We start from the raw sequence: 13,678 nt of genomic DNA, 5'->3' as shown, positions 1-13,678 counted from the left end.
TCCTTGATACTTCAGACTCATTCAACATCCGTTCTGCACTTTGAACTGAGGATTCGATAGAAGTGCTATCAGCACGAGCGTGACGAATACTGGATGGGCCAGAAAGTAGTGTAGCGTGTAGAGAAAATAGTTTGGTCGATGCAGTATAGGTATAATGTTATGCACTATTTCATACAGGGTCACATCACAATATTACACTAAATTTATTCTTTTAAAATGAATCATATATTATGGTGATTTTTAAATTAATTCGGTAAAATACTTATAGCCGATGTCATTTCCACGGTAAGCTGTTTGCTAAGACCGCGTGGGCGATGTACAAACTTGCATAGATCTGACTTGATGCTTGAGTTTGTTTACAGTAAATACTTTTTTCTAATTAAATATTCCGCCGACCAGTAGTTAACCCAACTGATTGTCTTAGAAATGCCTCTAGAATAAACAATATTATGTTTAAACATTACTCTTTAGAGAAGCTGTGTATTTAAAAAACGACATGTCTCTACCTAATATATTATAAAAATATATAAAGATCTACCTATATTGCTATCCTCTTAGTTTTCGACTCGTAGTCGACTGTGAAGGAAAACATTGTGAGGAAGCTTGGTTCTCACAGTGAGATGAGATCTTCATTGGTACTGTGAGGATGAATATACTCTAAATCTATTCTGATGAAGAGGAAGCCTTTGCACAGTATTGAAAAATTTAGAAATTGTTAATATAAGTAATATATAACGCGTGCATCTTAACAAACCCAGGCAAGCACCGCTGATTCATGTGCTTAATTTGTCTTTATTATTCATCTCTTGCTCAACGGTGAAGGAAAACATCGTGAGGAAACCTGCATGTGACAAATTTCATAGAAATTTTGCCACATGTGTATTCCACCAACCCGCATTGGAACAGCGTGGTGGAATATGTTCCAAACCTTCGGTTCAAATGGAGAGGAGGCCTTTAGCCCAGCAGTAAGAATTTAAAGGCTGTTGTTGTTGTTGTATAAGACTAATTATCGTAGTCGTCTTCAGTTTTGCTTTCACTGGTAAAAGTTAGTATAATGCTGTTCCTCCCACGCGTTTCGTCCGTTTGTCTCTCATAGAGCGTAACTCGCACATACACATAACTGTTGTTAATGGTTTGATGAGAAGCTTTAAACGTTAATGTTTAAAGTACCGTTTAAACAAGCGCGCTATTAATTTCAAATTATGTCATTATTTGCTTAGAAATTATGTCATAAAAGCTTTTAGTCCAATGAACAATTTCGAAGCATTTATTTATCTCTAGGGAGTATTTGGTATTTTTTCTTACAATATATGACATGGAATAAAATCTAGATAAAGCCCAAACATAAAAAATGATTCCGGAGTTATAAGAAACGAACAAAGGTTGCGATTGAGATGTTCCTTCTTTCTGACTTCGGTTAATAAACCACTAGTATAACTCCCAATAACAGTGAATTCACACGCGAATCTGATTTATCGGTTAGAATTATCGAGCACAAATAAATCTATCGATACAGCGTGAACAGCGGGCTTTAAATACGCGGTTCTAATCCGCTAGTGTTGTGGCGTGTCGATAAATCGTGCTATCAAGCGGGAAGTGTCGATGCGCGCGATGAGGCGTGAACTCGCGGGATGGTCTGCTATCGTGGACGACGGGTGCATCTGGACATCACGAGCGCTATCGAATGCGAAGTGCACGCGATGTTCCTTGCTGTTAAAAATATACGAACGAATGTATGAACAGACAATTTTAACAGATTTAAAACTAAGTTGTAAGCACGCTCGACTACATACAATAAATTTGTACATTTAAACACTCACGTTATACTTAGCTGGGATTGACTACAATTATTTTATTCGTGCGCTTTATTTTTTTATTATTAGGTATATAAATTTCAGTAGTAACCATCACCAGTAACCATGTAGTCTTATAGAAACACATCAATACCAAGTTTTGCTGTACAGCGAAACATTATGTGGAGTCAGTAAATCCATAGCTGTTTAATATTTTTGTAATTTGTAAACAAAATATATACAAATAAAGAAATGAGCTCTAAAACAGCTTATCATTTTGTTGTTACCGAGAGCATGTGAACAAAATTAATTATTGTTTAAATTATTTTCAATAGGACATTTTATTCCAAGGGAGACAAATTTAAATGATATAATGCACCTTACAGATAAATGGCGTCCGTACAAGTCGGAAGAAATATTGTCATACACGATAATAACGCATTCACGTGTCCGCCGCGTCCGTTCCCCTCGATCTCGAGAACTATCTCTTGTTCGATAGCTCGTACAATCGTGTATATATTATGAAAATCGTAATGTAAGTTTGTACAATATTTTCGATCGCTACACGTGTGATTGGAAACATAAATTGACATTTAACAAACAAAATATAACTTTTACCAAACTGCTCATATTTTTTTTCATTCCCAGAAGCGTAACTATGTTTGTATCGAAAGTGTGTTTTTCGTTTGTTGCTAGTTGTTGTTGAAAAATAAAATATTTGTAAGAGATTGATAATCCAACAGCTTTTCAATGTTACAGTATTAATCTAGTGATTTTTAACTGTTGATAAAGTGTTGACAAAGTAAACTGTTGATAAAGTTGAAAAGATAAGAAATTACTGTGTGTTTGAGTGCTTCTGAGAGAAAGGTTACCTTTGATTATTTATAAGTCTAGATTTACCGTCAAAGCTCAAACGCGTAGAAAAGACTACACGAACATTAATAGAGTAGTATGACGATGTCGAGTATCAAGCGGAGCTGTCACTACAGTAAAGTTGGCCCGATTACTTTAGATTTTTTTGTGTGACTCTCTAGTCTCTATCTATATACATATACAATCTATCTACGTACATATGTATATTTTAGATTACGTATATTAACATTGTGTTGATCTAAAAATATAATATTTATCGAAAATAATATTTTTCTGAACAAAATCACGGAATATGAGTTACACCTGCACGCCGTCGATAAAACGCGGACCTATTTATCAGATCACTCCCAATACACGTATTAACATAAAACCCTCGTACAGCGATCATATCGAAGCCATAGCGACTTCCTGGACGCTGAGAGCAACTGACTCGATACACTGACATTCGTCAACTATTTGACTAATTTGTATATCACGGTGTCCTGAGAGAGATCCGGTTAAACAGCGCGTGTTTAACTAAATTATAAAAATAGTTGTGCTTTTTATAGTCATACTTATAGAATGCTGCATATTCTAAGAGTAAGTAGCCTGGCAGTTATAAGAATTTTGATCTTTGTTAAGAAAATACATAGAAAAAGCTGCGTTTCATTCGCTAGTTGCATTTAATTCGGTTTTTTCAGAACTATAGTTTCTAACAATAAGTGTAATACTTCCATATTTAATATAGGGATTTAAATTTGGCATTAAAGCTTTTAAATACGCATAACAATTCCCTGACGACTTTAAAATTAGTACAGAAAAGCGTTAGCAATGTGTTGCAATTAGTATAAAGTTAGTCACGGCGTTTGCATCTCACCTCGTCTAGTTGCCTCCTGTGGTGATAAGAAGGCTTGCCTGCCTTTTTACTCGAACAGTTAGTCTAGTGATTTAGTGGGAAACCCAGCGGGCATTCTATAGCAGACTACTGAATGACTATTTTGGTTTAAAATGGCTTATAAGACATACTTTGTCTCGTTGTATATACTGGTATTATACATTACCTATTAAATTACTTTGTGTTTTGTTATTTCACAACAAATATTGACTTCTCGTGAATTTCATATTTTCCTGGGGCATTCGATTCTATAGTAAAATCTTGCAGATATGTTTACCTTAAGAGAATAAAAGAACGTAAAATAAAGCAGGTGTTACTACGAAACTCAGGTGTTACATAATAATACTGCTCGTCCGACGTCTGGGAGATATAAAAAAATATTTACTTCTCAATCGCAGCGCCACCTGCCGAGTCCAATCGAAACCATTCAGGGATCGATTCAAATACACACAAAAATCATCGAAATTATTATTTTTTTCACACCGGCTTTAAAGAGACTTTTTTTTTGAATAACGTGTTTAAAATAATAGAACTAGTATATGTTGGTTATTATATTATATGTTCTTATGTAATATAGGTGGACGTGGAAAAGGGGTCACCTGATGATAAATATCATGGCCACATGGTAACCGCCACATGGTCACCACCACCACCACACATCAATCAATCCGAGTCACAACAATACTAAGTCTGTTTGGTGTCATAAACTGACCTGAAAGGTTTGCACAAGGCCTAGTAAAGTGTGTTCGAGTGGCGCAGTGCATTTTCACAGATTATACTTATAGATTCGTATTGTGCAGGCCGACATTAATTTATAAGTCATGCCTTATGTTAATGGAAACTTCCTTTCTCAAGATTAAAAACATAAATTATGACTTTGTAATCAATAAGCAATAAATAATACTATGAGTGTCACGCCGCCGGCTGGCTTGCATTGTGACGCGCCGTCGCCCGCTGACGGACCGCTTTCAGTTTTTGCGGAGCAGCGCTGCCGCTGTCAACACTCTGACGCTTGACATTATAGTCGAATGAGGAAATAGAGGTAATCAGAGGGAATAATAGAAACCTTAACGGGTACACTTGAAGTAGTATATCGTATGCCGGTTATTAATCTCGTGGGTCTAACGATTATTTGGTCCAAATTCTGTAAACTAGGATATTTGGGAATATCGTAGCGCGATATTGATATGCTTAAAGTTTGTCAGCCAATTTCTCACTGCTGAGGACACTCTTTTCTCATCGCAAGCTGTATATTTGGAGATCACTCGTCGTCGCCTGTTGTTTGGACTTCGACGAGGCTCAGCTAGACGATTCTATGTCATTATTACATTAAAAACCCAGAGAAATATATTTTATATAATATACATATGTATTTGTAAAACATTATTTATATAGCTTACAACACCACGTCTCAATGTAGGACTTTGAGAGCTATTCTGTAACAAAAATTAAAAAAAATTGCTGCAAATTCGTAAATTGTTAGAGAATTTTATGTGACATTAAAGAGGATACACGCCTCAAGATAAATTCAACCTTTCATTAATGATATACGAAGTGAGTTCTTTCGGAGTGTGTAAAAATTCAATGATTTAGAGTGACTATTATACGGAATCTACAGGATAAAAAAAAAACGACGCAGTTGGACTCAGTAAACAGTTAGACGATTATAAAATATAATTTACTTTAGTATTTGGCCATTAACCTTAATTAAAATTGCAGAATATGATGTCGTAACGTTGATGTATTTGGAGCTGTACGAAAGCAGATAATGTTTGTGTACGTGTGTTCTCTATGATTAGGGTCAATTACGCGTTATTTATGGCTGCGGTAAGTAATTCGATCGATATTCCCGCGCATTGTTTAATGTGTCACGTGAGCTCGTTGCTTTTATGACCGTTATAATTCTAGCTTCGTTCTCGATACTGGACCGAATGCGTTGCTGGCTAAGGCCTCGCCACATACTACCTATTATACAAATAAAAAATAGTCAGAGTTGGGTAAAAGCTTCCCCTTATGTTAAGGCTTGGAGAGTTGTCTGCTAGATCTTTCACTCTGCTTTAGTTTGTATTAGGTTACACTCATGTGCAGATTCCGCATGTAATTGTAAACAAATTAAGAGTATTAACTTTATTTTTTGCATGCGGTTTTGCTAGCATACAAATAATTGTCCGAAAAAATCGTTTATTTTCATTTAACTATATGTCCTGTGAAAAGATAACAGATAATTTCACATTCATAAGGACATGAGACACTAACTATATTGCACAAATTATTTGAAATACACAGATAATATTTTATGTTGAGAGATTAACTTGATGGGACGCAGGACTGTAGCAAATCCTTAGTATTTTTGTGTTTCGGCGTAAGCCAGTGTAACTACAGACACAAGGGACATAACAATTCAGTTTCAGACAAGCTTTCAAGGTTTGGTAGGGGTATAAGAAATGGTTAAAAAAATACCCTGCTAAAGTCTACGGCTAATACGGTTTGCCCCTCCACCGACCATTTTATACAAAAATAAAGAAAATTTTGTCTTTGTACTATTTAGTTATCTACAATTATATATCATTATGTGTTCAGAGTAGAATATTCATATTACGGTTTATTTTTTATAATAATTTTAAAAATATCTCTAAGAAAGATGTGGGGCCACCTTCGTGCGTTGGTTTAAACCTTGTTCATAGTCTATCATTACCGGCCGTGGAAAGTAGCCTCTCCGCGTTCACCCGCCACAATGGTATCATACTTGTAATTAATATAATTTGCTCGACCTCTGGCTTGCAAAACTGGTCTGTTTTATATATAATAATCCGTCTGCAGCTTCCTTTGTATGGATTTTCATCCATATACAGATTTTAATTTAATTATATTTAAGTATAAAATGTAGTACACTATAAGCCGTCAATATAATAAATAAAATTGTTTCACGTATAAACTGTTCCAGCTTTATTATAACATGTGAAAATGAAAACAAACTTTGTTTATTAAGAACTAGATTTAAGCAAATTTGTTAAATGGCAGAAGATAGACATGTATCGTCAATTGCACATACTCTCGTTAGAACGCGTGCATCTTAACCGATTGCGAGTTCAAACCCAGGCAAGCACCGCTGTTTCATGTGCTTAATTTGTCTTATAATTCATCTCGTTCTCAGCGGTGAAGGAAAACATCGTGAGGAAACCTGCATGTGACAAGTTTCATAGAAATTCTGCCACATGTGTATTCCACCAACCCGCATTGGAACAGCGTGGTGGAATATGTTCCAAACCTTCTCCTCAAAGGGAGAGGAGGCCTTTAGCCCAGCAGTGGGAATTTACAGGCTGTTGTTCTTGTTGCACATACACTCTGTAGATAAGCCTGTAAAAAGCTGACAGGTTCTTTTATGTCAATGTTCCAAGACATAGAATTTTTATTTCATGTGAAATCAATAATGCAACGTCGAAAAGTCGCAGTCTATCTCGCACGCTTTATTGGAATCCATTTCTACTGACAATTTTATGAAATCCATTTTAATAACATTATGCTGATACAAATAAAGTAATTGTTGTCGTTCACTTCACGTTGACATTTTATGAAGGGAGAGAAGGTGACCAGTTATGTGATGCTTTCATTAATATAAGACAGAATTACAACAGCCTCTCGTGTGCGAGGTGTCCATAAAAGAAAAGAAAAGAAAATATTGAGGTCATATAGTCTATTGTGATTCAGTGAAAACCTGGTTCCGTTCCCTTAGTTTGGACATATTTGTAATCCTAGACACGGGACCGTGTGGCCTAATGGATAAGGCGTCGGACTTCGGATCCGAAGATTGCAGGTTCGAGTCCTGTCACGGTCGATGATCATTTTCTTACAAATAAATTTATTTACATTTTTTTTGAATACCAACTTCTTGTCATTCTTTTTAAAAATGTTAAAATTACAGTAACTACCTGCGGACAATGTGATTATAGGCGTGCCGTATGGGCTACGTTCTTTTTTAGTATTAGGCTTAGAGCTATATCCACCAAGCTGTTTAAGTTAAGGTGGGTTGATTCGTATGTGGTAGATTTCTATTCAATTCTTGAAAGATTTTTCTACGCTTGTAAATGTTATTGAAGACATCTAAATCATGAGCGAGATCGGTTTATGTGGTGTTCTTATGTGTATTCTATCGACTGGACCGTTCCGACCAATTTTTATTACATGTTATATATATTATATTTAAACTTGTAGTAACAAGATACAGAAACAAGTATTAAGTTTCATCACAACACAATCTCATCTAACAATTATGAGCAGAAAGCTCCCGTGACATTAGAGCATAACTTCCCCACATTACACAATAACACATTTCATAGAAGTTCCATCAGTAACTTAAGTAGGTATCAATAACCCAGCTTGATCGCCACTTAAAACGTTCAAGTTAGATAACTTACGAAGCTGAGCTTTTGAAAGTCGATATAAACGACTACTAGTACGTAAAATATTTTATTTCTTAAGTGTGAAGCGATACTCAAATAATCATCGATGTAAATAATAATAAATTACAGTATATATTTTCGTCGAAGAATTTATTTGGAAATATTGTACAGGTTACAGAAATTTCTGTGATTGTTGATACGTTCGTTAACGCCTCATCGTGTAGTCAGGAGCTTTGAAGGCTATCAAATCTCGTTCAAGGCATTGTGATGTTCAGTTGGAGTTAGGAAAATATCCGCAATACACTTTCATTCCCCGGCAACGGCAACGTCAAATTGCCATCGTATTATGAAATTGTTTTGTAGTGAGTGCACCATTGCTTGTGTTCTTATTAGTGATATTTATTCTGGAGGATTCTTCTGGATCATCATAATTACTCTAATCAAAATCAAAATGTACTTTATTCAAGTAGGCTGTTATAAGTGTTTTTGAATCGTCATTTTACAGAACTATGTTACGTTAAAACTACCACCGGTTGGAGTCCACCGAGTCTACCGAGAAAAGCCGGAAAACTCGGTAATTATTTATTTACAACATTTAATATAGATTATGTTAGTTAAATACAGTTATATATAATAATAAGCCCTCTATAGTATAAACCTGTATAAGTCCCACTGTTGGGTTAAACTTTCTTTGGAGCCACGCACAGACGAAATTTTTCATTCGACGCATGCAGGTTTCCTCACCATATTTCCTTTCACAAGCGCAACGACATTAACAAACGCAAATTAAACGCATGAAGGTTTCGTTGCTTCAACCTGTAGGTTATGTCCGCTCTCGGTGTTTCATTTGCAGCAAGCTTATGTACACGTTTATGCAGTCCTGGTTTTTAGATTTATTATATTTATAACGCTTAAACTACAAAATGCCTCAACATGTTTTGAGTACATGTAAATTGTTCATTACTATTTATCAAAGTGTAAACATTCACTCAGCACTAATCGACGAAGCTGGTTGCTAAGAACATTACTGCCTCTGAGACCATTATTCACAGGTGTATGACACCTTGTCTCATTAAAAAATGAATCTTATACCACACGAAATAGAGTTCAAGTCAAATTAACTACAATTTCGTTAATGTGTTACCTTAGTTTGTATTTAATAGATTGACACGAAATAACAAGACAGATAATTAAAGGTTCGAAAATGCCAGAGATTGTGGCGGGACAATTAACTGCTATGACACTATTGTGACCCTCGTGTACCATGCGCTGGGTGGCAGACTTTGGGCAACTTCATTTTGGTACGTGTCCGGTGTCATCCACTCATCACTTTTTCTAGCCAGTGTAACTACAGGGACAAAGGAATGCAGTTTTCCAGATTGATTTTAAGAAATAGTGCGAGTGTAAAGGACGTATTTTTGTGTGACGAATGTATTTTTCCTTTTTGGTAGTGTGAGTGTGTTCAAATTTAAGGCAATGTCTATACATCTTAAAACCACAAATACTCTGTAAGAAGAAACATGAAATATATGCATATTTTCGCCATCGATTTAAACTAAATTTCAAAAATGTTATCGGTCGAAATCGTCCATGAAATTGCGGAAAATAGAAGTATCTTATCTAATCATCAATGTGGAATAGCTCGAAAGAGACTCAGCAGTTACTGTTTTCCTTCTATTAGATAACAAAAACATTAAATTAATAATTTCAATCAATTTTATATCCTGCCTACAAGTATAACTCTACTAACTAATGACACTAGTTTCACGCCAGTATGAAAAGTTTAATAATAATAATATGTAAACAATACAAGCATTATAATAGTGTTTCACCGATGCTTGTCAACGCTTAACAATCGGGTTGAACATGTGTTTTTGTTTGTTACAATAGTCTGTAACAAGTCAAGCCATTGCTGAGCCGTCGGCTTCCCACGCGCCACGCAAAACATTCGCTAAATGCCGCGTACATTAATCAGCGAAGCGGAACATATCGCATCGAATTAGCGTATTATATGTCTTTGTTTTGTATATATACTTGGGGATTAGCGAGCTCATCAACTGAAATATTGTCATGATAGTATTTCTATGTATATGTATACCTTCTTTTATATATGACAGATATATATATATCTGATAAGCAAATTGAAAGTTTCACGGGAGATAACAGAATGGTGTAGTGTAATGTGTTGACAATTGTTTTGAAATTGAAAGCTCCAGGTAGCTGATGAGATTTTTTTAACAAGGTTACTCCGTAGGAGTTGGCTATTTCAGAGCTCTGGGTGTCATGATAAAAGTCCTCACATTTGCCCAACAGTAGTAAATATAAGCTGGTACTTTGAGTCAACATATTATAGCGTGAAATTACTCAACAATATGTCTGATTTAATTATTTATAAATGTGACAGAATTATTTCAATTATTCTTATTTTTTGCTTTAACTATCTTTGTCATTAAAAGAAGTTAACTATTTTGTTAAATGAGCAAGTTCAGAATGACATTTGTCACTATTTTCATAGTTAATCGTTAATAGATATAAAATGTTGCGCAATAATACCGTCAAATGTTTATTGCTTAAATAAACCATGCTAGGGGCAAAGGGTCAGAGGCGGAATGTTTTTTATAATACATTCTTGTGAAGAAGAATGAGTGTTGTTTGAGTGTAATGAGTGACAAGACGGCGTCGTGTCGCCATCGCGCCGCTAATCCCCGCAGTCTAGCACTGTCGAGGGGCCAAGTGACGCTGGAGTTTCGGTTCCTGGATACATAATAATATACTCGTCCACGGAATTTCTTCGATTTACTCATCAATTATATGATTGTACTTATATAAAAATATCACTACTAAAACAATTCTTATTTATTCATATATTATAAATATACTACAACCACGAAGGCCACACAATTTTTTTTATTTTTAATATTACTATCTCCAAGTTATTTAATAAAAAACTGAAAAATGACGATGAAACTTGTTTTTTGCTCGTGTTAATGTTATGATATGCTATATATTTTAATTGTGTAGTCTACTTTGCAAACTGACTGACGGCGACGGCAGCTTACCTTAAGGACTAGACAACTGCACAGGATATACTAGCTTTACTCTACTTCTAGCTTTACCAATGTTTGGCAATTAGTATTAAGCATCAGGGGGACCATCTGTCAGTCTGACTGATTTAAAAAAATCTAATGAGCTAGCTAGACCAATGCATCATAAATAAATATTACAAAAAGCCCCGTTACAAAAAATACAAATAATTAATACAGCATTGTAGGACAGTCGCGTCATCATTCCGTATATATTAAATTCAAGCACTGTACGGAACCTCTGAAGTGCGTACGAATCAAAGTTCTCAAACTCGAGTGAACCCAAGTCCGGCACGCCCCGCAGTGACAATAAGCGTTCCATTCACGCGCCGTCATCGGTTCCGTTAGCGCGATTTACGATACGATACCACTAACTAGAACCAAATAGGGGTGCTCGAAGATCGATGGCTACAGACGCTGAATGTAGCGGGATAAAGCAGAGCTCAGGGTTCTTGAAGTGCAGATAAAATAACAGCTTAAAAACGGTTGCTAACTTTATTCCGCATTTTAACTTGGTTGCTGACCCCTATTTTATTTTCTGAGCTCTCTTATTACAAGCTTATATTTTGTAAGTAACAGAAAAGTAATGTTTTAATTTTATTAATAATATTGATATCCATCCGAAGATTTGTATTTTTTTTACATTAGTAATTCTATTGCTGTTTGTACAATTTTACACAAACAGAAGCCATGTTCTAAATAATTAAAAAGCTGTAACTATTCTGACAAAATTTTGTTTTAAATTATTAAAAAGATTCATTAAAAAAAAAAAAGAAAATTGGATAATGTTTAACATTATAAATGTGTGTGTGCAAGAACAGATGAAGCTATATTCAATGCTGTTTCAATTCAAAAGTTTTATAATACGATGAAATGGCAATCAGACAGCATACAGTTCAAGTGCGTATCAGTTTTACGTGCTCGTCCAGGCATGGGAGTGATCTCTGTCATCTCCCAAGCTCCAGACTGCTGTGAACGCCAGTTCAGGGTAAGCCTTGTAAGCTAGCCATTAGACTAATATTTTATTAATATATATATTTCAATTACTGTTGTTAAAGTATAACAAGTACGTGATATAATTAAACAATAAAATTGACTCGTGCATTACATAGTATCGTATCTTGCATCTTCCGGGCCGATTCAGCTTTCTTAGCCTGGTTACTACATTGGAGATATCTAAGTACTCAAACAGTTTAATTTTCAGAGATTACGTTAGATAAGTCGGTGTTTATTGGGAGCAGAAAAGTTACTATATTTACAGGCATCAAGTCTATAAGTTTTTCAATATATTAAAGATCTAGACAAAACCGACGCATGTTTGTGTAAACGGACAGGCCATTTCACGAGGCGTTAGTTTATAAACCAGGGCCATTAGTTAGCCGTCCGATATCTAGACGCAGTCACGACGCTGTCGCCTAACGCTATACACAAAACACTTGCCATTCCCAGGCCACCGCACTTAGCTATACATCACTGGATCGATAGATAGCCGATCGATAGATATGCGCGAGCGCTGAGTTGCGCGTGCGCAGATACGATCGCAGCGAGGGCGAAAACAAGGAAACGCATGTTTTGACAGTGGTCGTCTGTTTAATGGCAGGCTTTATTGGTGTACGGTATTTGTTTGAGCAGCAATGAATGGTTCTCGATGCGACCGTAACTCGTAACCTAAGCTTTAACCGTGTCTGCGATGCTCGTTATTCTTATTGCCTCAATATTTGGCTTTATATCTACTTGATTCTTATTTTATTTAACCATGTTGATTTCGTATTGAAGGCCATTAATTGACAATAATGATATATATTTATCTAAAGGAGAGATTAAATATCTTTAACAATGTATCCCTAACGGGCATTTCAGAATTAATAATTGGTTTATAAAATTGATTTTCAGGGAAAATTAGTTCAAAGGGTCACAGATATATTTTATTGACTTCATTATTTAATTTACACTATTTTTTTAATATCATCTATTTATTAATATATTTTTTATACAAAATTATAGCCGTATTACATTAAATAAATTTTGACCAAATCGATTGATTGAATACTGGAGGTAACCAACCACCAACCCGCATTGGAACAGCGTGGTGGAATATGTTCCAAACCTTCCCCTTAAAGGGAGAGGAGGCCTTTAGCCCAGCAGTGGGAATTTTCGGGCTGTTGTTTGTTTGTTTGTTTTTTTTGAATACTGGAGTTTCCTTTTGTTACGAATTCATAAAATACTTGAATATTTGTTGAGTTAGTATTAATTACAATATTTGTCAAATTGGTAAGTCTCAATGGACGCTCAAAAGAATATACATATTATGCGCACAAGAGGGGTGCCAACAGAAGTGCAAGCTGTATTTCTCCAACATCTTAATCCGATGGAACAGCAAATCGACCGGAAAGAGTCCAACAGTTTCTTGCTTTTCGAAATACAGGAGCACAATCTCCGCCAAACTGTAAACGGTCTAAACACTTTTCTTGACAAAAAAACTCAATAATTTTTCATCGGTTCCTTCAAGCTCAGAACCTCAAATCTGCCTCATAGCATCAGCACTGGGTAAAAGAGAAGATAAGCCTTTAATATAGAATCGATTAAGAAGGTCTTCATCGTACCTTGAAATTATCGTCTATCCATTTAACTGTATCGGTATTCCGGAGCGCAAGG

The 13,678-nt window shown here is 35.5% G+C and overlaps 1 non-coding gene across 1 annotated transcript; it reads left to right on the top strand.

Moving 5' to 3' along the window:
• The first annotated feature begins 7,302 nt into the window (after positions 1 to 7,302).
• Positions 7,303 to 7,375, top strand: Trnar-ucg. The gene has a single exon. It is a non-coding gene; the product is annotated as a tRNA-Arg (tRNA).
• Positions 7,376 to 13,678: the final 6,303 nt, after the last annotated feature.

Source organism: Vanessa cardui, chromosome 20 (assembly GCF_905220365.1).
Source record: "Vanessa cardui chromosome 20, ilVanCard2.1, whole genome shotgun sequence".
Classification (NCBI taxonomy): domain Eukaryota; kingdom Metazoa; phylum Arthropoda; class Insecta; order Lepidoptera; family Nymphalidae; genus Vanessa; species Vanessa cardui.
The sequence above is the reverse complement of the archived record's forward strand: the minus strand, read 5'-3'. Positions and strand labels throughout refer to the sequence as shown.